Source organism: Candoia aspera, chromosome 16 (genome assembly GCF_035149785.1).
Source record: "Candoia aspera isolate rCanAsp1 chromosome 16, rCanAsp1.hap2, whole genome shotgun sequence".
Taxonomy (NCBI): Eukaryota; Metazoa; Chordata; class Lepidosauria; order Squamata; family Boidae; genus Candoia; species Candoia aspera.
The window spans coordinates 3,412,181-3,437,948 of record NC_086168.1 but is presented as its reverse complement, the minus strand read 5'-3'; the positions used below and the strand labels follow the sequence as shown (position 1 = coordinate 3,437,948).

Here is a 25,768-nt window from a genome sequence, read left to right as displayed (position 1 = left end):
ATAAATTAAATAAACACATTGGGGCCAGAAATACATTGTGGGGCCATGGCTGTGATCATCACTGCATGCACAATGTTCCTAAAATATCCATCCATCCATCCATCCATCCATCCCAGTGTTTCTCAACCTTAGCAACTTTAAGACACATGAACTTCAACTCCCAGAATTCCCTAGCCAGCATGGACACTGATCTAGACAATCAAATCTTGAAGGAGCTCAACCTTCTTTCATGAAAACTCCTGAAATTTCTGAAAGATAATACTGAAATTTCCCCAGATTTTGCAAAATGTTGCTATAATCTTGTGAATTTTAGAAATCTTCTGAGTCTGGACAATCTTGCAGTTGTTGTTATTGTTATCATTATTTCCAAGTGCACCTGATGTCTGGAAAAGCTGGCAACCCTTGCTTCAACACATGGTCCCCAGAAGTCAGTGCAGGCAAAGACCCCACTTTTGACACCAAGGGCCCAAAATGATTATCTTCGGGTGTGATCAACTCTTAAATTTTATGTATACTTAAAAGACCAGTCTTCCTTTTTGGGCACCCAGCGCAAGCACCCGTGAGGAGGAAATGTCACTTGTGTCGTGACCCCATTGCAGAAATTATCTTTCTTCCCCGCTTGTATCTGACATCATGATGCAAATTACATCATTGTTTCATTGCCATGATGATGTCATATGTCTCTTCATTTTGACCTCATCATGGCTTGTATCAGATACCTAGGGTTAGTTTTCAGCTGTTTTCTCCTTCTCGGTGGCTAGGTTTGCAGGGCTGTTAGCCCTGCGAGGTAGACCAAAGAAGAAGCATAACCAGGAATACTAGCTCTATATTTATTGTTGTTGTTGTTTATTCGTTTAGTCGCTTCCGACTCTCCGTGACTTCGTGGACCAGCCCACGCCAGAGCTTCCTGTCGGTCGTCAACACCCCCAGCTCCCCCAGGGACGAGTCCGTCACCTCCAGAATATCATCCGTCCACCTTGCCCTTGGTCGGCCCCTCTTCCTTTTGCCCTCCACTCTCCCCAGCATCAGCATCTTCTCCAGGGTGTCCTGTCTTCTCATTATGTGGCCAAAGTATTTCAGTTTTGCCTTTAGTATCATTCCCTCAAGTGAGCAGCCTGGCTTTATTTCCTGGAGGATGGACTGGTTTGATCTTCTTGCAGTCCAAGGCACTCTCAGAATTTTCCACCAACACCACAGTTCAAAAGCATGAACTTCCTTCTCTCAGCCTTCCTTATGGTCCAGCTCTCGCAGCCATATGTCACTACGGGGAACACCATCGCTTTAACTACGCGGACCTTTATATTTATTGTTAGGTTACATTAATAGAATCTTGCAAGGCTGAAAGTATTTCTTCCCTCCCTTATTTTTACTCTCCGGAAAACTAAGGAGGGTCCCTTCTGAGATGCTTCCCACATCCCTTTTCCTTCTGTGGGCTCAGCTGCCTCTTATCTGATGGTTGTCCAGTCTGCGGCTGTTCCCCCTGTCTCTCAAGGTCATTCCCACAGACCATTACAAGGTCACACTTAACTGGGTTGGTTAAAAGCAGATTCAGGAGATGCGACATGTTCACCTTGATGTTAACACAAAAACCGACACATTCGGTAACCCGGTTAAGTGTGGAAATCCAGCCTCACCAACCTTGGAATGCGGAATGTCCAAGAGAGCTGCCCAGTTCTGAAGTTCAGACATTTAATGCCGGGATTGCAGCCAGCACGAAAAGGGTAGAACGAGCGATGGAAAGGATCGAGCAAAGTTGTAAAAGTGGCTTCCCTCAAACTTACAAAAGAAAAATATCCCTCTCTTAAGTGCATGCTTGAAAGGTTGTTTTCCTCATCTGGCTCTGCATCTTCTCCAGATCTGAAACCGCTTCACCTCCATACAATCCCCTGTCAATTGCTCATTGATAGAACCACAGATGTTCTGCGAATACGTTAGAGTCAATTGGGGCCGAAAAGAGTTCTCTTTCTTTTCACGTGAAACCATCAACAACATCTTCAAAGGAATAAAATTCACAAGGGACGACGGAAACAACGACACACAACCCTCCTTGGACATCCTCATTGGTAGAGGAACTGATGGCAAGCTGGAGACACAGGTCTACCAGAAACCGACCCACACTAACCAAGTGCTCCATTACCAAAGTAACAACTCAACTTCCCACAAGAAGAGCTGAGCATGAACATTATTCAGACGAGTAAAACTGCAACCCAGGACACCAGAAGAAGGAAGAAGATCGCCCAGAGACCTTCCAACAAAATGGATACCCACCAACTTTATCAAAAAGTGCCTGACCACTCACCCCACCACAGCACAACCAACACGAGCTATGGAAAGGATAACACTGCCACACTTCAGAAACAACCAACAGACTGTTACAACCACACAGCATCACAATAGCACACAAATCAACTGAAGGCTAAAATCATCTTAGGTAAATCAAACAACCCAGTCGCCTAAGAAGAAACAGGAGTCACCTACAACACACAGTGTAAGGACTGTAAGGACCACCATGGAGGATAGATGGGCAGAGGACTAGCAGACAGACATCCATGGCCACCAACTGGCCAGCAGAAGACACAATGAAAACGCCTTATCTCACACATGTGGACAGACGCGGCCATACTTTCAGCTGGGAAACTGCGGGCGTCCCAGACCAAGCCAAATCCCAAAACACCGGGGAATTCTCAGAAGCTTGGCATTGGGACAAATCAGCCACCAACTGGCACATAGAGATAAGCCACATTTACACACTATTCGAAAGAGACGATAGAAAAGCCAAAAGGCAAGAACACCCCCTTGCCAGCAATCGAAGCAAGGGATGAATGATGTGGCTGCAGAAAAGAATTCCAGGGGGTTGGTGCCATCACTGAAAAGGCCCTAACACTAAGGAATTCCTAGAGGGTGTTAATATGAAGGAAATAAATTTTATTTCCTGCCCTATAGTCTTGGTTTGGGTGACTTCACACTTTAACAAGTTAATGCAGTGTTTCTCATCCTTGGTGACTTTAAGATGTGTGGACTTCAACTCCCAGGATTCCCCAGCCAGCATAGCTGGCTGAGGAATCCTGGGAGTTGAAGTCCACACATCTTAAAGTCACCAAGGTTGAGAAATGCTGAGTTAATGCATACATATGAATTACGCTCTTCAACCAAACCTTTTCCCATTATGTTGATAACTGGAAGCACAGTATTTGGGGGGCCTACAGCCACCTTTTTAAAGGGCATGCTGGAGGCTGACCTTCAAAATGGAGACAAGGCCAGAACAAAAATGAACGTGCTTTAATATTCTCCTTTTCGTTTCATTTCACGTAAATTAACCAAACTCAGTTCTGATAAGTCAGTCCAGCTCAGGTGGAAGTGCCTAGCTAACTTTGGCAGATCTTCCAAAAAAATCTGTGCAGAGTCTGATTTTGATTAGTATTTGGATGGGAGGCCTGGAGGAAATCTCAGGCTGCGGGACTGGGAAGTTGAAAAGCGGTTGAAGACAGTGGCAAACGGCTTCTGTACATTGCCACCAAAATTATATGGACTTGTCTACGTAAGCTCCAGAAACTGAACCTGACTTAATACAACCTTTACCTTTTAATCTGATCCACTTCTCACATGCTTCCTAGCTTCCCCTACCACATTAAATGTTAGAATTTAACATTTTGGGCACGTTTTGGAAGGAGTAGTGTTTACAAATGCATGGTCAATGTTAGCAGGTCATAGCTTTTCAGGATTTTGACAGGCAATTAAAGATACGCTGCATATTATATATTATTTTACTTTTAAATTTACTTTACGTTAAAAGTGTGCCCTCTGAACAGTCTGCAGTGACCATAGTAAGTCATGTAATTCAGTGATTCAGTAATTCATTTGGAATACTGCATCCAGTTCTGGTCACAATACAAAAAGATGCTGAGGCCCTAGAAATTGGGCAGAGAAGAGCAACAAGGATGATCAGGGGCCTGGAGGCTAAATCCTATGAAGAACGGCTAAAGGAACTAGGCATGTTTAGCTTAATGAAGAGAAGACTGAGGGGAGCCATGACGGCATCTTCCCATACTCGAAGGGCTGCCACAGGGAAGAGGGCGTCGATTTATTCTCCATGGCACCCGAGGGTAGGACAAGGAGCCATGGGTGGAAGCTCATCAGGGGAGATCCAACCTGGAAGCGAGGAGGGATTTCCTGACAGTGAGAGCTGCTAAGCAGTGGAACAGCTTGCCTTCAGCAGTGCTCCATTGCTGGAGGTTTTCAAGAAAAGATTGGACAACCATTGGTCCAAGATGGTAGAAGGATTCCTGCCTTGGGCAGGGGGTTGGACTAGAAGACCTCCAAGGTCCCTCCCAACCCTATGATTCTATGATTCTGTGATTCTATGATTCCACCATTCCATGATTCTCTTCCTCCTCCTCTTCCTCCTCCTCATTTTGTTAACTAATCAGTCTTGCGCTCCTAAAAGCACATCATGAGACTTCATTCCTCTGACTTCCAGATATCAAGATTCAGCAGACGCCATCTTTAAAAACCGTTTCCGGAAACCTCCGTTACTGAATTAGGAGGGCTATAAGTGGAAACCGCTTGTTTCTCGCCTGCTTCCTGCTCCATATTTTTAATTTTTAAAGAAAGGGGCAAGAAGGAAATAATTGTTGCCTTATTATATTATTATTTGTGTAAAGTTCTACCCTATTCATTCACTGAGTGATACCCTGGGCAAAAATATGCCATTTCGTTCCTCCCCATTCCTGCAGATCTTGGGATAATGAATCCTTGATGAATAGTTTCAACAGGATTTACCACCCCTTCGTTCATTTCTAAAGCCTTTCCCCCCCCCCTTCTGCAAATCTTGTTAACCAAAGTCGATTTCACGATTCAAATGGATGATCGGATGCAACCACTCCGACAGGCTTTCATCAATGCATCGAACCTCATTTAACTTGTTGATTTAAGTGGCCTAAAAGTGGGGCAGCACCTATGGGACAGCACCGCCAAATTCCTGAACTGAATCCAAGGCCCCTGAACTGATTCCAAGCACCGAAATGACCTCGGCGTTCCTCCATGAGAATTTTCAATCCAAAAGCAAGGTTTGGTCGAAGGGCCTTGGAATCAAATCTTGGAGCCAAGAAAATTGCACAGCGGGATTGATTGATTGATTGGATCCAAAGCTTCCTGGATCCATGGGAATATTTTTTTTTAAATGTTGGAGGGGGCAGGGAAGGGGTGACTGGAGACTGGCTCTTCTAAGTAATAAAAAGTGGGGAGCATCCACCCCACTTGGTGTAAGTTTTCTTTTGCAGAAGGACAGGAGAAAAAGTAAAGAAACCAGGTTAATGAAACAGAAGTGGGGGGAGAAATAGGGAAAGGCAGAGTCCAAGAAGGGGCGAGGCCATTGCCCCTGAGATCCTATGAGAAAGGCAGGATCCAGATGTTTCCACTCCCAAGAATGCAAGCAATTGAGGAAAAGTTTCCATTCATCTGTCCTAGAAGACAGTCTTAGCAGGTCTCACCGCTGTCTCACAGACGCAGCAGGGCCCGAGGGGCTTTGTGGCAGGCCCCGAGTCCAGGCATACCTCAGAGATATTGCGGGTTCCTTTCCAGATCGCCGCAATAAAGCAAACATCGCAATAAAGTGAGTCACTTGAATTTTTTGGTTTCCCGGTGCATATAAAAGGTTTTTCTTTTATCCATTCAGTCGTATCTGATTCTCGGAGACTGCCTGGGTGAGTCCGTGCGGTTTTCTTGGCAAGGTTTTTTGGAAGTGGTCTGCCATTGCCTCCTTCCTAGGGCTGAGAGAGAGTGACTGGCCCAAGGTCCCCCAGCTGGCTTCGTGCCTCAGGCAGGACTAGAACTCACGGCCTCCCGGTTTCTAGCCTGGTGCTTTAACCACTGCGCCACACTGGCTCTTGTGTATAAAAGTTATGTTTAGACTATTCTGTAGTCTATTAAGTATACAGTAGCATTTTTGTCTAGAGAACCAGTTTGGTTAAGGCATTTAGGGCCCAGCACATCTGGAGGGCATTACGTTCCCAGACTTTCAGCATCTCTCTAAAGAGTGAAATCTTGAGATTGTCTACCAACTTATCCAGCGTTGTTCATGGCGAGGAAGAAGGGGGCATGCTCTGCCCCTTATGAACACGCATTGACAGAAATAGTGAGATCCTGTGGGCACCCGTAAGCCTATCAGCCCAGGCTGCTACTTCATAAGATTTCGGATCCAAACTGCCAAACTAGCTGGAAGCTCTACGTATTTTTTAACTTAACAACCAAGGGTTCCAGTTTTCCTGTGGCACCTTCGAAGGATTTGTTTAGAAAAGTTCTTTTCAGTGATGGAGCTATTCCAAAACAACTTAAAACAATAATTTTAACATTAATCTTCCGAAAAAGAGCCAGTCTGATGTGATGGGTAAGGCACCAGGCTAGAAACCGGGAGGCCGTGAGTTCTAGTTCTGCCTTAGGCACAAAGCCAGGTAGGGGACCTTGGGCCAGTCACTCTCTCTCAGCCCTAGGAAGCAGGCAATGGCCAACCACTTCCAAAAAACCTTGCCAAGAAAACTGCAGGGACTTGCCCAGGCAGTCTTTGAGAATTGGACATAATGGAATGGATTAAAAAAAAAAAATTATGTCTAAAAAAACCATGTACGTACCTTAATTTAAAAAACATTTTATTGCTAAAATAGGCGTAATAAAGCAAAGTGCCTGTATATGATGCGTTATTGTCAAGGTTATTGACAGCGATTCTAGCGGTAACTCAGCAAGTGGTTAAGTTCTGAAAGTTTATTGTGTGAACAGTTTCTGATGCTTCAGATAAGGTGTTCTGGATATTACAGGCCTGTTTCAAGGGCAGGCCATATGCAGAACCCCACAAACCACTTCCGGTTTGTAGGATTCGCGCCTGGATAACTGGTGGGCCATCCTGAAACAACCAGATTGGTATGTTTGGTTCCCTAACATGGTGCCTTCCCTAACGGAGACACCATAGTCGGATAGACAGGCAAGTAAGCACATCTGAGCTGAGAGTTACCAGATATGTCTGGATCTGCCTTTCATGGCTTGGCTCAAAACCAGAAAATAAATAATGTGTGTGTCCATCCATCCATCCATCCATCCATCCATCTGAATGTCCGGTATATTCAGAATTGAGCAAACCTCAGAAAATTCAAAAAAATCAGGCCCAACCCATTGCTGGAAACACATTTCCAAACATTTCCAAAGATCTGTGTTTGTAGACGTGTTGTGGGATATATATTAGCGATGCTATGGTTACTGCCCAATAAAACCTGACTATTTAGCTAGCTTGATTCACCTTGGAAAATTATTTGCATGATTTTCAAATCCCAAAAGTTTGACCAAATGCTTCCAAAGTCATCTTCCTTGTCCCTTTGTTTCAAAAAATACGGACAAATAACACATTTCAACAATCCATTCCTACAGTCAGGGATAGATTAAGCTGTCCAATGTTACATCAAACGGGCCATCTCCGCATGAGTGGAATCACAAAAGTGGGCAACATCAAGCCAACTTTGGATGAACTTTTGAAAAAAACTAAGAGTTGGACCTAATTAGTACTTGGATGGGGGACCACCACAAAATCCCAGCAGTATACTGGGAAGCCGAAACAACATCTCAGAAGGCAGCAAAAGAACTCACTTCTTCACCGTGGTCAAGAAAATTATATGGAGATGTCCAAGCAGTCAACAGGAGCCAAACTCAACACAAGAGAAATGTTATCTTTTACTGCCAGCCAAAAGTTTGCCATGCTTGATGTCTTGATAGAACAGCATGCAGATCCTTGACATGCAGGGACAGTAAAATGAAGTGAACCGTCTTGTAGATCTTAGCCCCAAATATGTTAATGATAGGACAAGCTCAAACCTTATGAGTCAACTTCCGGGAGATTATTGAAGAATACGTTATACTGCCATCTTGGGGTATTTGGTCTCACTCCTGAAATTTGACATCTACACTTCCCAAATGGGAAGAAAAGAGGGAGCTTCACCCACTTTATTATTATTTTTTAAACATGGATCCCCCCACCCCTACCTAAGTTCAGGCAAAAAGTCATTTTGGAAACCTTGAACTCTATAAGCAAGAAGCTTGGCTTAGAATATTGTCCAGACTGGCAACTTTCCACCCATGTAATAAAATTCTTTCACAACATTGTGATAGCCCTGATACCACTTTTTGGGCCAACATTGTCTGTCCTAATGCGAGTCTCCTAGATTTCATGCGAGGCAGGATAAAAACAGTGTGCCGTCGGATCAGAGCACAAGAGAGAGGTAACATTAAAACATCTCTTTACCCACCTTTTCAAGCTAGGGATGAATTAAAATGGGAGACCTCAAGGAAAACTCTTTAGACACTAATTGATCACAGATGCCTGCAACCATCTAAGAGCCTCAAATTTTGTTTCAGAATTAATCTTTCTATTCCTTCGATTGCTATTGATTTGTGACTTGCGCAGGAAATGCCCCACCCCGGGCCTCGATTTATTTCCACATTTTTGTTAGCAGTCTTTCTCTCTCATCCCCTTTCCCCTTCCCCCATTTTTTAAAAAAATATATTATTAGATGGGGATAACCACTGATTACCGGCTTCTTACAACAACCCGGATGAAGCCTTCAATGGGTATCTGATCCACCAAGGGCAGAATGTGATTTATAGCTGCAGAAAAGACTGTCTCCCTTGCTGTTCCTTTTCATCATTTCTGAGGGAAGAATTATGTGTCTTATTTATTTATTTGTTTGTTTGTTTTATTAAATTTATATCACCGCCCATCTCCCCCGACAGGGGACTCTTACCTTCAGGGGGGTGGAATTTATCTCCTCTATTTTTGTTCCTTTTTTTCCAATTTCTTTTTTCATTTTAGCAGCCTTCTGCTTTTTATGAAGTGGTAGTTAGCAATCGGCTTGGAACTGAGTGGTGGGCATACTTGATTCTAGCATTTATCAAAGAGGAATAATCAGAGGGACATTATACCCCAGTGTTTCTCAACCTTGGCAACTTTAAGACGTGTGGACTTCAACTCCCAGAATTCCCCAGGCTGGGGAATTCTGGGAGTTGAAGTCCACACGTCTTAAAGTTGCCAAGGTTGAGAAATATTGTTGTACCCAATGACTGCAAGCAGTAGGGGTCTGGGCTAAGTGGAGGAAGAAATAAAAGCTTGAAACGTGAGCAGATCAAGATAAATCTGGCAGTAACAATTCTAGAGCAATGGCAGTTTAGTTTTCTTGGGAACCAAATTATCTGGGTAGGTAGTTGTGGGAGGAAGGAAGGAAAGGGAAGAAGGGAGGGAGGGAGGGAAAGAAGGAAGGAGGGAAAGAAGGGAGGGAAGGAAGGAAGGGGAAGAAAGAAGGGTGGGAAGGAGGGAAGGAAGGGGATGAAAGAAGGAAGGGAGGGAGGGAAGGGGAAGAAGAGAGAGGAAGGAGGGAGGGAGAAAACGGGAAGGAAGGAAGAGATGAAAGAAGGAAGGGAGAGAATGAATGGGAAGGAGGGAGGGAGAGGGAAAAAGGGACAGAAGCGAGGGAAGGAAGGGGAAGAAAGAAGGCGGGAAGGAAATATCCAAGTGATACATAAATTGCATCTAGTCGCAATGTAAAACAGGTGTGTTTTCCTTTTGGCTAAATTAAATTTAGGAGATTATATTTCCATCTCTATAAGATGGCTCAAAATACACTGTTGCTTTTCAGCCATACAAAGGCAAGCTGACCAGCTACAGTTGTGTAATGGCTGATCTCAACGATGCGGAATGTTACAGCAGGAACACACCAGTGTCACATCCCGTCAGTGTGATGACTCCCTCGCTCACGGGATGAATGAGGCATGTGTCAGTTGGACCGACTTCCAAGGTTCTCTCTTTTTCCAATGCATTATTACCCCTCCATGCTTTTACGATGGCTGTTTTCAATGATCCAAAGTGTACATTATTATCCGTTTTATGAGTGGGATGCTCTTTAGGGGAAGCCAATTAAATATACTGACATATGCAGAGAAAATCAAGCCAGGAGATTTTCCATCAGCATTGTGAAACTGACTAATAAAATATGAAATTGACTACACTACCTTCTCCAATGAAACTTGGTTAGGAAATTGACTGGAGAAGAGGCAGTGCCTGGGAGTTGTGGAGAAGGGATTCTTATTTTTATTCTCCCCCTCTCAAAAACAGATGGATTATGCATATGATTCAATGGAATTTACTTCCAGACAAGGAACATAAGCATAAAAATAATTATAGGCATAGTAAAGGTAAAGGTTTCCCTTGACATGAAGTCCAGTCGTGTCCGACTCTAGGGGGCGGTGCTCATCTCCATTTCAAAGCCGAAGAGCCGGCGTTTGTCCGTAGACACTTCCGTGGTCATGTGGCCGGCATGACTACACGGAACGCCGTTACCTGCCCGCCAAAGCGGTACCTATTAATCTACTCACACTGGCATGTTTTCAAACTGCTAGGTTGGCAGGAGCTGGGACTAGCAATGGGAGCTGACCCTGTCACGCAGATCTGAACGGCCGACCTTCTGATCAGCAAGCTCAGCAGCTCAGCGGTTTAACCCGCAGCGCCACCGTGTCCCTAATTATAGGCATATATGCCTGCAAATTTAGGCTGTTTTTTCATTCTTTTTTCTTTACTTTCCCATTGCAAAGAGAGGCATTTAATTGGAACCCAAAGAAAATTTGGACAAAATAGAAATTAGCTGGGGCAATGAATTGGTGGTTGCAGTTTTGAGGTCCGTTTGGGTTTATAACCTCTGTCCCAAATCTAAAGATCCCAACTGGCGACTTTTCAGGAAAGGGTGGACACCCTCCAGGTCCCAACGCATAAATGTTGCTATCTGGTGGGACTTCAGAGGTGTGTCTTCTCTGCCCCGATCCTTTGTAACACCGTCCCCCCTGAGAATCAGAGGATCCCCACCTTATTAGCCTTACAAAAGGCTGGGAAGATCTGGCTTTTCACTTAGGCAAATCAAGAGCCCAGCAAATCAAGGGTATGCAGAGTTTATGGGATGTTGTGGTGCTGTGGTTGAGACACATGATGTTGTTATGGAGTTTGGTTGGTTTTATTTATTTTGCTTTTACTGACGATTATTGTGAGCCCCCTAGGATTATCTTGTATGGTGGCCATGGCGAAAGGTGAAAGGTCCCCTGTGCAAGCACCGAGTCATGGTCTGACCCTTTGGGGGGATGCCACTTTTGTGACATTATCTTGGCAGACTACAGAGGGGTGGTTTGCCATTGCCTTCCCCAGTCGTCACCTTCCCCAGCAAGCTGGGTCCTCATTTTACCGACCTCAGAAGGGTGGAAGGCTGAGTCGACCTGGGCCGGCTACCTGAGAGAGAATCCAGCTTCCGCTGGGATCAAACCCAGGTCACAGGGAGAGTTTTGGTTGCAATACTGCCGCCTACCTCTCTGCGCCACACGAGGCTCTTTTTTATGGTGGCCATATAAGCTGAAATAAATAAAATAAAATAAAATAAATTATTGGGAGAGGAACGAACAGTTTCCAATATTTTTAGAACCCACGCTTTGCTTTCTATTGTCTTTCTGAAAGGTGGTTCTCAGCTTTGCTAACATCTTGCTTTAAAAAAAAAACAGAACAAAAGAGGAATGGCTTGGCTTTGCAATTTAAAGCAAAGTTGACTAAATTCAGACTTCTCAAACCTCCATACATGAGAGCTCTGAGTGGTGGCACCTCCCTGCAGTGCAGTGTGCCACCAAAGGAAGGACAAAAAATTGTATATTAAACAGAACAGTATGCAGGAATGCATATATTAGGAGAAATGCTCACCCTTTGTGCAAACATTTTTTTAAAGCGCCACCTTGAAGCTATAATAGGGTATTAATTGCTATAGGGAGCAAAAGGCACACGTTTTCCATATCTGAATGGCATCACTAAACCTGACAAATACTTTCATAAAAACCACCCATACTAATCTACATAGTCATCGAGGCTAATTTATTAATTAGCTTTATTAGTTGGTTGTTTATTTATTTATTTGACTTAATGTGCTACCAGCAGGCACATTTCACATATGATTGGCAAACAACACTCTAATGCAAATAAATACAGTGCAGAAAAGAAGATGACAGTGCAATACATTCTATGACTGTTTTTATTTTCTCCGGGATGGGACTGCTGAGCTTTACATCTTATCACTGTGATGACTTTCTCACTCACAAAGTACGTGGATCCTGCTTCTGATGCTGTTTTTCCTTTAAAAATTGGTATTATCCCCCCTCCTTTTTTTTAAATGACTGATCTTTCAGGGAATCCTTCTCCTAATGCATGCATCACACCCCATCAAAGATATTAAACAGAATGTCCTTTTCTTGCTGGAAAAAAAGAGATTTCAAGTGATTGTTCAATGCTGCAAATATTTGAACCTCCAGGAAATTCCATGATTCAGACTGAGCAAATTTGTACTAAGAGGAAAACAGGTATAATATCTGGGCTGTATCTAGTTTTTAACCAGAAAAAGATTAGGTGGGAAAGGCAAATATTGAAAAGGAGGGGTGCGTATGCATTTTCTGTATAAAATGGGGGGTGGGGATTGGCTCCTAATTTTGTTCAGTCACCTCCTATTTAAAAGTTAAGAAAACTAGAATTTAGCAGGGCTGTTACCAAGTGCCAGAAGAACAAATAAACACTTGGAATTAGGGAAGTTGCCCTTTTTAAAATGTGTCAAGACTTCAGGAAGCTGGTCTAATGTTTAGGCAAAAAGGTTTACTCACTCTTCATAGTTTTTCTTAATAACAAACCTCAGCATTCAATCCAAAGCAACTGGAACACACATACTTTATTCCATTATTATAATTATCTGTATTATTTTTCAGAAGCCAGGCTGTTGCATCTGAATTTTAATAAATCAAAACAAAGAAACTCTGACAGCACAGTGGTTTGAAAGAAAGTAGGGCTTGGAAGCAAAAAAGCATAAGAATAAAGATTTTTTAAAAAGAAAAAAATATCTCTAATAAAGGAAACAAGTTGCTAATATAGATCGGAGCCATCAGTGGATAGGAACGCTTTTCCCTGCAGCTTTAAAAACAGGAAACAATATTGGATTGAATAATGGAACTTTCATTTAAATTTACCTGTATCCTTCTTATCTGCACGTCCAACTTTATCTACAGATAGAATTCATGATATATTTACCTGGAATTCCCACTTAAAATAGTTTTGGGAAATGGACAAACACAAGTCATACAATGTGTTTTAATTCCCATCCGCAGGAACCTGGGGGAACTTGGGTGGAAAGAGGGTGGAATTACCAAGTTATTCCACTTTGATGTTAAAAACACTGCTGGATTTCCCAAAGTAAATTAGTTTGGAGCGGTGGAAAACCCCCTTCAGAGAAGCACAGCTTCACTGAATCATATATTCTACTTGTGGTGACGTAATTAAATTTAGCAGAAACTTAGGAGTTCAAATTAGTAGTCTTTTGCATCTATGGTTATACTCTGATCCTGAGACAGAAGTGAAAATGGGCATTATTTTTGACTTTCATATACTATTTTAAACACAAGGGGGTCCAAATGAGAGAGTTTGAGAATTTATTTTAATTCAGTGGTAAGGTATTTGGTTGTGAGAAGACACGAAGAACTTTCAGGTCATGGCAGATTGACAAGGGAGAACACCTTATTTACATATGATCTGTGGGTGAGGAAAGACAGGTTGACAGAAAGAGCGAGTGATGCGTGGTAGACCCTACAGAGGTCTAGGAAGCTTCTTAGCTCAAGCCCTCTTGATCTGGGCAGCACAATGGGTTAAATTCGAAGCGTTGGTCCTTCCCTCTAAAGGCCTATATAGTCCAGCACCAGCAATGATTAGGCAATGCTTCGTTGGAATGGAACCTGCTCACCTGATCCAAACATCTGGAGAGGGTTGGTTGAGAGTCCCCCATGTCAAGAATCCCATGGAGCATGGATTCCCATGGATACCAGGCCTTCTCTGTGGTAGCCTCCAACATTTTGGAATGGTCTTCTCCAAGTTACATTTCACCCCATCCTTTTTGCATTTCTCAACCAGGCAGAAATGAATTCCAATGCGCCCTTTAGCCCTAGTTGACTTTGGACGCTCTTCATTGTTTGTTTGTTTTTTAAATATTCCAACAGTTCTATTGTTTTTGTCCTTCTTTGTGTTTGTGGCTTGCCAGCCAGAGCCCACTGTTTTAATTATGGTTAAAAAAATGAAGGTGAGCAAGAAGGAATGTTTGGACATAGTTTGTCGGAGACTTTATGACAGTCAGCATGGAGTGATGCTGAAGGTGTTGGACTGGGATTGGGGAGATCCAGGTAACATGGGTCACCTAGGGCCAGTCCCTCCCTCTCAGCCCTAAAACATCATCAGTTTCTGTGACAAGCTGGCTGAAGAACAAAATCCCCATGTCACTTCATGTGTTGTTGATTTTGCTGCGTGTTCTAAGGCAAGTGTGGACCAGATGCTGGCAACCAAGCAGGATAAATGCTAAGAAAAGGAGGTTGGAGACGTCATCATCTCTGCCTGAAAGTCCACTAGCTTCCATCAGACACTTTTTATTCTCTCTGTGTTGTGTATAAAATATATGCTACGTTTTAATTCCCACAGGAAATAATAGCAGCAGCAGCAGCTTTTAAAGGAAAATTGATTGCATTCTGCATTCCAGTTTAATGCTGGTTAAGGCTGTAATGTTATATAAATTAGGCAGCTGTGGGCTCTGCCCTCTCTTATCTGACCATTCCCTGGGCAGCGTCTCTGAGCCCAGCCTCCCAAGGTCATTCCCACATATCATTACATACAGTGAGGTCACTGGGCAAAGACTGGGACAAATTACATTGTCATTGGGACAACAGGATGTAAAGACAGTGACTACTTGATGACATCACTGCACATCATTCTGGCTTCATGTTGGCTTGGTGTGGACATGGCTGGGGAGATCTTCTGGTGCCAGAGAGTTGCTACACTGAGGCTCTTGTAGGCTGGGGACCATCACCAGTAATTCACTGTGTCAAGTGTGTGTGTGTGTGTGTGTCTCAGCTGAGTCAAGCTTCCTTGAGTTCAAGATGGTTTACTCCTAAGTAAATCAAAGACAAAGCGAAGCAGAGCTGAACCTGAAGACCCACAGGACATTCTGGAGTTGCAGGCTAGATACGGAAGTAAAATAAAAAAATAAAAATCCTGGAACAAGACCTTTTCTACTGTGGCCAAGAAAACAGCAGGGTTGTATCCTTGAAGGCAATGTGCTTGCCTTGAGGGCATCTTTATCTTTACTTATAAACACAATTAGTAATTGGCAAAGTAATACAAAGGAGGAAGGTGGGTGGTTCCTTCAGGCAACTTTTTCGCTCTTCAAGGGATGATGGACAAGAGTCCCATCCATGAGATGGGTGGCTGTATAAATTGAATGAATCAATGAATCAATAGAAATGATGAGTGTGATCATCTGGGATTGCATCTCTCAGCTCCCACCTACAGTACTTTCAACGCTGTTCAAAACAGTTGAGTTTCCAATCTAAAATGGCAAATGTTCCTTTTGGGCAGAATGTCACTTTTGCAGCTCTCTAGCTGAGGGAAAGAAGGGAGGAGGAGGAGGAGGAGGAGGAGGAGGAGGAGGAGGAGGAGGAGGAGGAGGAGGAGGACCATGAAAATAGAAATCTGAAAAGCCTCCATCCTTTTGGAAACTTGCATCTGGAAAAATATTTAAATGGTCTGCAAAAGAGGTTTTTCGGTAAGACCAGGCGTTCTTCCTTCTTCAGCAGACCCCAGCTCACAAATTAGGGGCAGCAAGTTTTGTCAGTTGAAGCCTCCTTTTTAAAACAAAAAAGTATTCTGAAGTCAATGACAAACCGCTTACGGGGCAGCGGGACCCTCTGCGGATTTATTCCATCGAAAAGTTGGGCTGACCTCAGCCTTGCTCCTCTATAACCTTCAACCCTTTGCTTACAGTTCAGGAGGTGACCATCTTGGGAATCATCAGTAGATTATTTAAAGGAGTCCAAGGAAAAATCTTAAGTAACAGAATTGCGAAGGATAACAGCTACGCTTGCGTTGAATGTATTTTTTTTCTTCTCTTAAACAAGAAAGAGAGAGGCTGTGGTGGAAAAAGGAAGATTTACGGGGACATTAAAGGGAGAACTTTGCAAATCCACAATACCTGATCACCACTTCCCCCGTTTCTGCATCTTTCAAATAAAGACCCTGTAAAAAGCTTTTTCTTTCCCTCCGGATGTTTGCAAAGTTTCAGCTCCCTTCCTTTGTGTTAAGGTCTTCGTTTAGCTCCGTTATAAATTGGGGTTTCCTTTGCTGCTTGCAGAGGGGAAAAAAAGGAGCTATCAATCCATGCCTAAAACCACAGGTCAAATCAACACTTTGCCATGTTTTCTTTGGCGTTGTTGGTTTAAGCCCCAGGAAAGGCTATTTTTTGACTCTTAACTTCGTGATAAGCTCCGCTGCAAATTGTCAAATGAAGAAGTTGGCACCGGATCCGAGAGATGCTTTTTTAAGAAGGATAACTTAAAAGCAAACCATACAACTGTACAATATCCTGCTTTGTTTTCTTCCAATTTCTCTCTCTCTCTCACACACACACACACACAGGCACAAAATTCCATTTTTACAACTTTCGGATTCTTCTCGGCCCTTGAAAAACGGGTCGCTCGCGTTCTGAAAGGCACCGTGGTTATGCGCAAGGAAGGGGCAATCTCTTCCATTTCCAGTCGTTGGGTTTCTTACTCCATCACATTGGACAATGGCCGGCCTTGTCCCTGTCCACCGGGAATGACCTTGCTATGCAAACAAAGAAAGGGCAGAGAAAGAACAACACGGAATAGCTTCTGACTGGGTTTCAGCATGTGTAATTTCTTCCAAACTGAGCTGTTCTTTAAAAAAAAAGTCCAACACATTACGGTAAAATCATCTGAGATTGATTTGGGCTTAGGGAAGCACAACAGGACGCATGTGGAACCCTGTAAAGTAGCTCTTTCCTCCTCCTCTTCCTCCTTCTTCCTCTTCTTTCCCCTCCTCCTCCTCCTCCTCCTCCTTCTTCTTCCTCTTCCTCTTTTTCCTCCTCCTCCTTCTTCCTCTTCCTCTTCTTCCTCTTCTTCTTCCTCTTCTTCTTCCCCCTTGTCCTCCTTCTTCCTCTTCCTCTTCTTCCTCCTCCTCCTTCTTCTTCCTCCTCCTTCCTCTTCTTCTTCTTCCTCCTCATCCTCCTTCTTCCTCTTCCTCGTCCTCCTTCTTCCTCTTCCTCTTCTTCCTCTTCCTCTTCCTCCTTCCTCTTCCTCTTCTTCTTCCTCCTCCTTCTTCTTCCTCTTCCTCTTCCTCTTCCTCTTCTCCCTCTTCCTCCTCTTCCTCCTCCTCTCCTTCTTCCTCCTCCTCCTCTCCTTCTTCTTCCCCCTCCCCCTCTTCTTTCTTCTTCCTCCTCCTCCTTTTCTATTATCTTCATCATCATCATCACCACCACCTGCAAATATACCCAGAAAATGGGATGATAGCAAAGGAACCAGAGATTTAGAAGAAGCCCCAGATGAACCGTTCATGTCAGCAGTCTGCATGTGAGCCTATGCAGGGAAGCGCACGTGTATGTGGGCGCATGATGCGTCTCTGGGTCCTGTCATCCCGCTCAGTAAACATCATGACCAGCCTGAGTTGCATCCCATTAACTAACGAACAGAACTGCAGAATTGCAGCGTAAATAAGCGAAGCCCGCATGTGTTTGTGAATCATCCTAATTACTGTCAAATGAGAGTTTCCTGCAGCTGAGTTTCCTGGGTGGTGGCTGAGGCGTGAATCTCTTACCTTCTCAGCCACTGTTTGGGATTAAATATCCTTGTTCTCAGGTAGCCAGTTTTTAAAGACTGGCCCAAGGCAGCCATGCTTTAAAGACCTATAATTTGCCCCCCAAATAATCCAGCTCCTTAACTATTCAAATAATGGTGATTGATTGATTGATTGATTGATTTATATAGCCGCCCATCCTACATAAATACAGTGACCATATTTTCTTGGAAAAGATAAAGGAAAAAGGGACAAATCTGAAAGAGGTTCATAAGGATCCAAAACAAATGAACTGTTTATATTTATAACTTTGCTTTAAAAAGGAAATATTCAAGAGCAAAACCAAGAAAGGAAATAATTAAATGAAATAAAGCTAAAGGATGGCTTGCTGAAATAAATAAAGAATAACAGATTGGCCTTGAGAATAAAGGACGTACGGTCACTGCACACATAAGTGACTCTGGGCGGCTTTCAATAAAATAGATAAAAACGATAAAATACATTATATAAAACAAAAACCCTAGCAGCTGAGCTTCATAAATAACCACCAAGAAAGCCAAGAGATGGGCTCTATCATATTCATGGGGCCCCAGATTTCTTTTTCCATAAATCATAATAATTATTATTATTATTCCCCCTGAGATTTGCCCCAATTTTAGGGCCTTGCAAAAGGCCAGCAGCATTGGGGAAAACCTAACCTCAGGTGGAATAATAATAATAATAATAATAATAATAATAATAATAATAATTTATGGAAAAAGAAATCCACCTATACCAATTGTGATTGGAGCAATACTAAAGGACTCCCTCGATATTTGGAAATTTTGAATTTATTGGACCTGAACACCCTAATTTTAAAAAAAAATACTCTGCTTGGAGCAGCCTATACCCTCACATGCTACCTTAATAAATCTTAGGTCCTGGGTCACGACTTGAATTATTAAGTTCCCACCAGTCTTTGTGAATCTAATTGTAGATTGCCTAAATCATCATCATCAATCATCAATCATCATGCCATATAGAAATAAGAGTCTGGATGAAGAAGATCTATCATTCATATACCTGGCATCCTTCAGGCTGAAAACGTCAAGCACACGGAAGTCAAGAAGGAGGTTAGTAGTGAATATAGCAGAAGAGCGAAGAAAATCTTAAAGCCCAAACTCAGTGGCACAAATACCATCAAGGCGGTTAACACCTGGGCAATTCCAGCCATTGGATACACAGCTGGAATAATGGACTGGACTCGAGCTGAACTGGGGGCCCTGGAGAGGAAGACCAGAAAGATACTGACAATGAATCACATCCTTGATCCACGCAGCGAGGTTGACAGACAAGGAGCATAGGTGGAATGTTGCAAGTACACCAGACGGCAGAGGAATTAAAAAGGGCATTGGAAGACTGTCTGAAGGACCGTGAAGAAGATGCACAGAAGCTAGTATCACCTCACAGGGTTGTTGTTGTGGGGAAAATAGGAGGAGGAAGGAGTATTAGGTGTGCTCCCCGGCTTGAGTTATTTATAAATATAATAAAGGCGGGACAGAAAATAAGAAAGAAAGAAAGAAAGAAAGAAAGAAAGAAAGAAAGGAAGGAAGGAAGAAAGGAAGAAAGGAAGAAAGGAAGAAAGGAAGAGAGAGAGAGAGAGAGAGAGAGAGAGAGAGAAAGAAAGAAAGAAAGAAAGAAAGAAAGAAAGAAAGAAAGAAAGAAAGAAAGAAAGAAAGAAAGAAAGAAAGACTTTTCCTTGCCAGGACTCTTTTCTAAAGAGCCCTGGCGAGGCAAAGTATGATATGGCCAGTTCATAAAAAAACCAGCAGGCAAAGCAGGTCACAACCAGGCCTGCCAATGGCTAAGAGCAGGAAGGCTGAAGAGGGAGACGGGGGCTCCTCGTTCTGGCTGCCCAAGACCAGGCCTGAAGAGCGAAGGCATCCAGAGCCAGGACTGAGAAGGCACCACCGACAGCCAACGCCGTCTCTGCAAAGAAGCTGAAGAAACCAGGATCGCCCGGTCAGCTGCTGCAAGACGGTCGCACCGGCTGGCCACAAACAACGGCATGAGCCAGTAGCAAAGACGGTGTGCGGGAAGATCTGCAGGAGAGACCCCTCGCCTGCCAGCGGGAACTGGGGGGACCCAAAACAGAGAAGGTCATAGCAAATGAAGGGGCCAAAGTGCCCGGGACTTTAGAATTCAAAGAGACGAGCGTCTGCCGCACAACACCCCAGACTTAACAACTGTTGATCGGACAGACAAAGAAGTGTGGACAGTGGCCACTGCAGTACCTGGGGGCGGCAGAAGAGAAGAGAAAGAACTGGAGGACATCAGAAAATGCAAAGGCTGCAGACAGAAGTAGGACGACTGTGGCAAAAGGAAGCAAAGGTGGCCCAAGAGCAATAGGTGCCTTGGCGCAATCCCAAAACATCTGGAGCACCCCTGGAACACCATCGGCCCTGACAAAATCACCACCAGGCGATTGCAAAAGGCAGCTTCACTGGGAACGGCTCACATCCTGCAACGATACCTTTAATGTTATTGATCAGCAACATCTGCCTACCCTTGGGAAGGACTCGACAGGAGGACCAAAATGCCAAATCCAGTCTACACACCTGGCTGACTGTGCAATCAACAACAACAACAACAACAATATATTAAACTTGTTATGCAGCCCGACTCTCAATGACTCTGGCCAACTCACAACGATCAAAAAAGACATTATAATCAAATCTGTAAAACATAAAAGATCAAAGATGAAGCTGACGAATCAACTGGAAGAGGGGACGTTTTGAATAAAACATATTTAATTCATTAAAACTATTCACTCCCCAGGGCAATTTGGTCCTGACGTTTATACTACAGCGGGGAGGCAGTGCATTGGTATCGGTTGCCTCTGAAAACCAATTTACACCTTTTTTTGCAAATAAAGACCTAAGCAACCACATTTGTCACAGTTAAGAGTGCCGGCCTATCCCTTAAGGGGCTCAGCTGTTCAAACTCCAGCTGCAGCTGGTTTTTGCTAGATGCCAGATGCCCCCGATAAGAAGGGGGTGGAGCCAGGAGGAAAACTGGGCGGGGCCAAGGGAAAACTCTGAACAAGTGGGCAGAGCCAGAAGAGGGAGTGGGTGTGGCCGAGAGAAAACCTGACTTTGATTGACGCTCGGAATAAATGTAGCTGAATTAAATGCAGTCAGGTGATTACACCTTTGAATTGATTCATTTGCCCTTCCCATCACAAAAATGACAACATAGTGTGAACCTTTTTGAACCCATTCAGTTTATACATTGTTTTTCTAAATGCTTCCTCAAGTAAACGCCTTGAACTCAGTGGAGTCCGGTGTAACAGCCGGTTAATTTGCAAACTTTACACTATAAAACCCTGTGCTTGTGCACCGTCCGTTCTTGGTAATAAGCCTCTTACAACTGTTGATTTCTCAGGATAGATCCCAACGCTTGCATTGAATCCCCTACCTCAAGCAAGGGAAGAGGTTAGCTGAGATAAATCACAGTCCTTTATATATCAGTGTGGCTTACCTTAGTCTGAATTATTCATGCCTTTTAAAAATGTTATTTTAAGCTAATCAAATAAATTGAGACTGGCGCCTGTACGGTAATACAGATTTAATTCATCAGCATTAAAAAATGTGTTCGACACTCTGATTTTTGGGTACCGTAGAGTAACGGAATAAAGGCGGGATAAAAGTTAAATAAAATAAAATAAAATAAATAAATAAAACAACACAGCTCTCCTCTTACAACTTACTTCTGAGTAAGCGTGTTTAGAATAAGGCCACGGATATTGGCGAGCACACTTTGATAGGGAAGTGCCTGTATTTACACCGCATTTCCTTTTCGTCCATACCAGGGACGTATTGCATTCACACAATGGGGCCATGAAAGGGCACCTCCATTCACACAGCCTGTTTAACTTGGGGGTGGGAGGTTTGCAGTGGTTCGGAGATGTTGTGTGAACCCGGCCCGTTTGTCCGTTTATGATTCAAGATACTGTAGAAACAAGAAAATGGGTTTGCTGCGCTAGCCAATGCTCTCAGCCTTGGTGCAAAATTGCTACAAGCAGACAAGAAGACTGTTATTCTGGTTCCCCGATATCAGACATCTATCTTTTTTGGCTGTATCCATTGCATAATGAAAATTAAACAGAGAGGAAAAGCCATGGAATAAATCCAAATTCTGATCGGACTGCAGAAAGACGTGGCATTTTATTTAGAAACGGAGGCTTAAGAAACAAGGACAGCTTTCTTGAAATTCTAATACATGCACCATCAGATTACTGTATTAAACTAGTCTAAACATCATTTCTGATCCACCGACTTTAAATCCCGCAAATACTTCCGGCTGTTATTTGGGATGCACAAGCTGAAGATTATTATTATTACTGCTTAGATTTATTACCTGCCATGGTCCCAAGACTCTTGGCAGATGACTATAATAAAACATAAAAAAGAAAACAGCCACCAGATGCACCAGACCAGAGTACTTTGAACCTCTCTTTCTGGTGGGAGCAATTTTTTAAGCACATGTGTAACTTTTTGGGTGCAAATCAGGGGCATCTCAACAAATCTCAAGCGCATTCCATTTGAAGTAACAAGCCCACTTTTACAGCAAAGTGCATATACTTTCTTTTAAGTTGATGCCAGAGTGTCTAATGAAATGTGGAAATAAAGCCGTGAATAGCCACATTATTATTACTATTATTATTTAATTAAAGGCTGGGCAGCATGCTAGAAAGGTTACCGTCCAAATGCACTCTATTTAACCTCTGCAAATTTCCCCCCTGCCCCATTTAAGACCTTCCCTTCCCCAGTATAACTTTGGGAGGGGATGGAAATTACAGAGAGCAAAGCTTATTTTCTGAGATCAAAGCTGTGGATGGAAGGCTTTGAGTAAACGCATTCGTTTTTATTTTATTTTATATGACATAAGTGCAGATCCTACACTTAGCAGCTCCAGTCTTTGGGCCCTGGTGAGATTTTGGTGGTCTGAAATGCTTGCTGAATACAACTGATAAACCCCAAAGATTTGACATCCATTTGGTTTCAGGGCCTTAAGGATGTAATTAGCATCATATATATGATGCCTGTGGAACTCTAATGCTCCTCACCCTGTAAAAAATCCCCATATACGAAATTAAAACAGGCAGGCCACTGAATCTTTGTGCCAGGAAACGAACACGACTTCACCACCCATTAAAATGTGTCTATGAAAAGGCGGTGCAGGCCAAGGTGCCCAGAGATTATATCCAAGCATTTATCTACCAGGTTAGCCAACTGGCTCATCCAGAGACTAGCCTGTTAAATATATTTCTGAAATGGATGTTACTGTGTGATGGTTTGAAAAAAATATAGATCTGGTTTAAAAGAAAAATGCCACCAGAAAGCTTCATCTCAAAAGGTAATAGCCAAATATTAGAAATAAATATTGGGATGTAACAATGTACAGCGGGAATATTTGGGGAGGCAACAATGGAAAAAAGAAATAGGGACCTTCCTTCCTTCCTCCCTCCCTTCCTTCCTTCCTTCCTTCCTTCCTCTTATATGCCACTCCTTTTCCAAAAATTTATTTTTAATCAACTGTCAACAAACCCATAGTTAGGTGGGAAATGTTGTTCCTCTAAAGTGAAGCAGGGAAATTACTGTATCTGCAGAGCCTATTCAGCCATGGAAAAAGGAAATCCTGCCTATATCCCCTTCTTCAAAATACTGAAGCCGCCCCCCTGCCTTTTTTTTTTTGGCTTTTCAGTTTACAATATTTTTGGTAACCATGCAGAATCTTAGCTAACGTGCCTTCTGTACTTTTAAGACTAAATGCTATCCTCTGCTTGTGCATGCTTATATGGAAAAGCATGTCAGTCTACAGCAGGATTATGTTTTGTATATTATTATTATTATTATTATTATTATTATTATTATTATTATTATTATTATTATTTGTTATAGCTGCCCCGTTCCAAAAGACTATAATAGTGTAAGGCTGAATGCTTAACTTAGCTACTGCCTCTCTTCCCAACATATCAAAGGCCTTTTTAAATTTAGACCTGCCAATGAAATCTATTATGCTGGAAGAATGGAATCCAGAAGGAAAAGGTGTTGAGCTGATCTGTAATCTTTTAAACAAAACCAGGCTTGGTTCAAATGCGGACAGGAGTAAATCTAGAGTAAGCATTGTGAAAACACTGCTTTTCTACTCCAGAAGAAACACCGCAGACAGAAGTCTCCATATCCATGGGGAAAGTAATAAAGTTGCTGTTCCTAAATCATCATTTTTACAATCTCATGTGGCAGGCAGAAAACTCAATCCAAATCAAGGGAAGAAAAATAAATAGATTTTGTACATGATGTATTTTCACATATGCACATTTATAGCCTGATTTGGCAGCCAAATGGGTCTACTGAAAAGAAGAAGGAAGGGAGGGAAGGAGGGAGGAAGGAAGGAAAGAGAAAATGGGACAAATGATTTATTGGATCTCCATTGGACCATTTCTGTGCAGAAGCCATCATGAGATCAAAACTGCACGTAGGAATCCACTTTTATCCTGCTCTGGATGCATCTAACATCGAAGCTTCAAAATATTGCACTGGCTCCATAACTGAGTGTTCTGTTTACTTCTATACACTGCATTTTTACCAAGAGGAATACCTGCTGTTTTTTCTTTGAAATGGCACTGCAGAAGCGATCAATATTATTAACCTCATTTTACAGATGGGAAAACCAAGGCTGGATTCTCTGAGATCTGAATCTGATAATTCGAGTTAGAATCAAATAAATAAAACCCAACAGTATTTGGAAGCTGGGCTGTTTGGGGATGGCAAATTATTATTATTATTATTATTATTAGGGGGGAGGGAAGAAAAAGAACAGGCCCTTGCCAAGGGAAGTTTGGGTCCGTAAAAATCAGAGCCAAGAACTCTCTAACAAATGTTAATTCAAGAAATAGAAACATGGATTCTGCGCAGGAGGGCAAAATTAGGGTTTTACTGATGGTGACAGTGAACACGTTTTTCACCCTAAGTGTCTCTTCTGTAAGATGGCCAGAATACTAACGCATTTGCCAGGCAAAAACTTGCTGCTTTTTATTCTTTTATTCTATTTTATTCTATTTTTATTTGATTGATTGATTGATTTACACAGCACCTTTATCTGCCGCCACAACCGTATGCAGACCGTTGGCGTTTTTTTTTTCTTTCGAAATATGGAGCCGATCCAGAAGGGCAATGCAATTGGGATTGTGCATCGCCCATCTTTTAAATCTCTCAACCTTGTGTTGATGTCAAAGAGAATCAGGAGTAGTTTTCTGCAAGAGGTTTTGTTTGGTTCCTTCAGATGCACCAAAGCTTTGCCGGTGAACGAGACGCGTGCCACTGTCAAAGGGAGGTTTATAGCCTATATTAAAGGTGCTATGTGTTAATATGAAGCTGCCCCTGGTTTTCTCTCTTGCACCCCAAGCTAGCAGAATCCCTCTGGCTGATCCCACACCTGCCTTTTTTGCAAGGCATCTCCCCGACGCATGCAGGATTTATCCTCCACATTGTGCGCTCAAGATTTCAGTCAACCACGGCTGCTTGAATTCACCCTGATTTTATTCCAGGAAAATATGTATTCCGGGATTAACCTGCAAAGGCTTTTTTTTTCTGTTCCAACCCCCTTGTTGGGCACGCAGTCCAAGGAGAGGGTGCCTTGTGAAGAAATCAGGCTGAATCAAGGAAATTAGTGGTGTATCCTTCCTTCCTTCCTTCCTTCCTTCCTTCCTTCCTTCCTTCCTTCCTTCCTTCCTTCCTTCCTTCCTTCCTTCCACAAGGCACATTCTTCATAACTGGCAGCATCTTTCCAAAGGCCACTTTGACTTCGCCCGGCACTTTTTCTCTGATATCCACCATCCGAATCACGCTCGCCCCCCAATCTTTCTTCCCCAGACGGATTTCCCTGCGATTTTCAGGTCACAGAGGGCGCGACGGGGCTCTTGGGCATGTGCTCGGCGCTGGACAGCACAAGAAGCCGGGTCACAGCCCTTCCCTCCCGGGGGACATCCCCTGGCTCCCCCGC

At 43.1% G+C, this 25,768-nt stretch overlaps 2 protein-coding genes across 2 annotated transcripts in view; one reads left to right on the top strand and one right to left on the bottom strand.

Moving 5' to 3' along the window:
• ASB6 (ankyrin repeat and SOCS box containing 6) overlaps positions 1-25,768 on the top strand; it is a 114,522-nt gene that overhangs the window by 48,927 nt on the left and 39,827 nt on the right. The gene's annotated exons all lie outside the window — the stretch shown is intronic.
• Positions 1-25,768, bottom strand: part of PRRX2 (paired related homeobox 2) — a 58,249-nt gene that overhangs the window by 32,118 nt on the left and 363 nt on the right. The window lies entirely within an intron of this gene.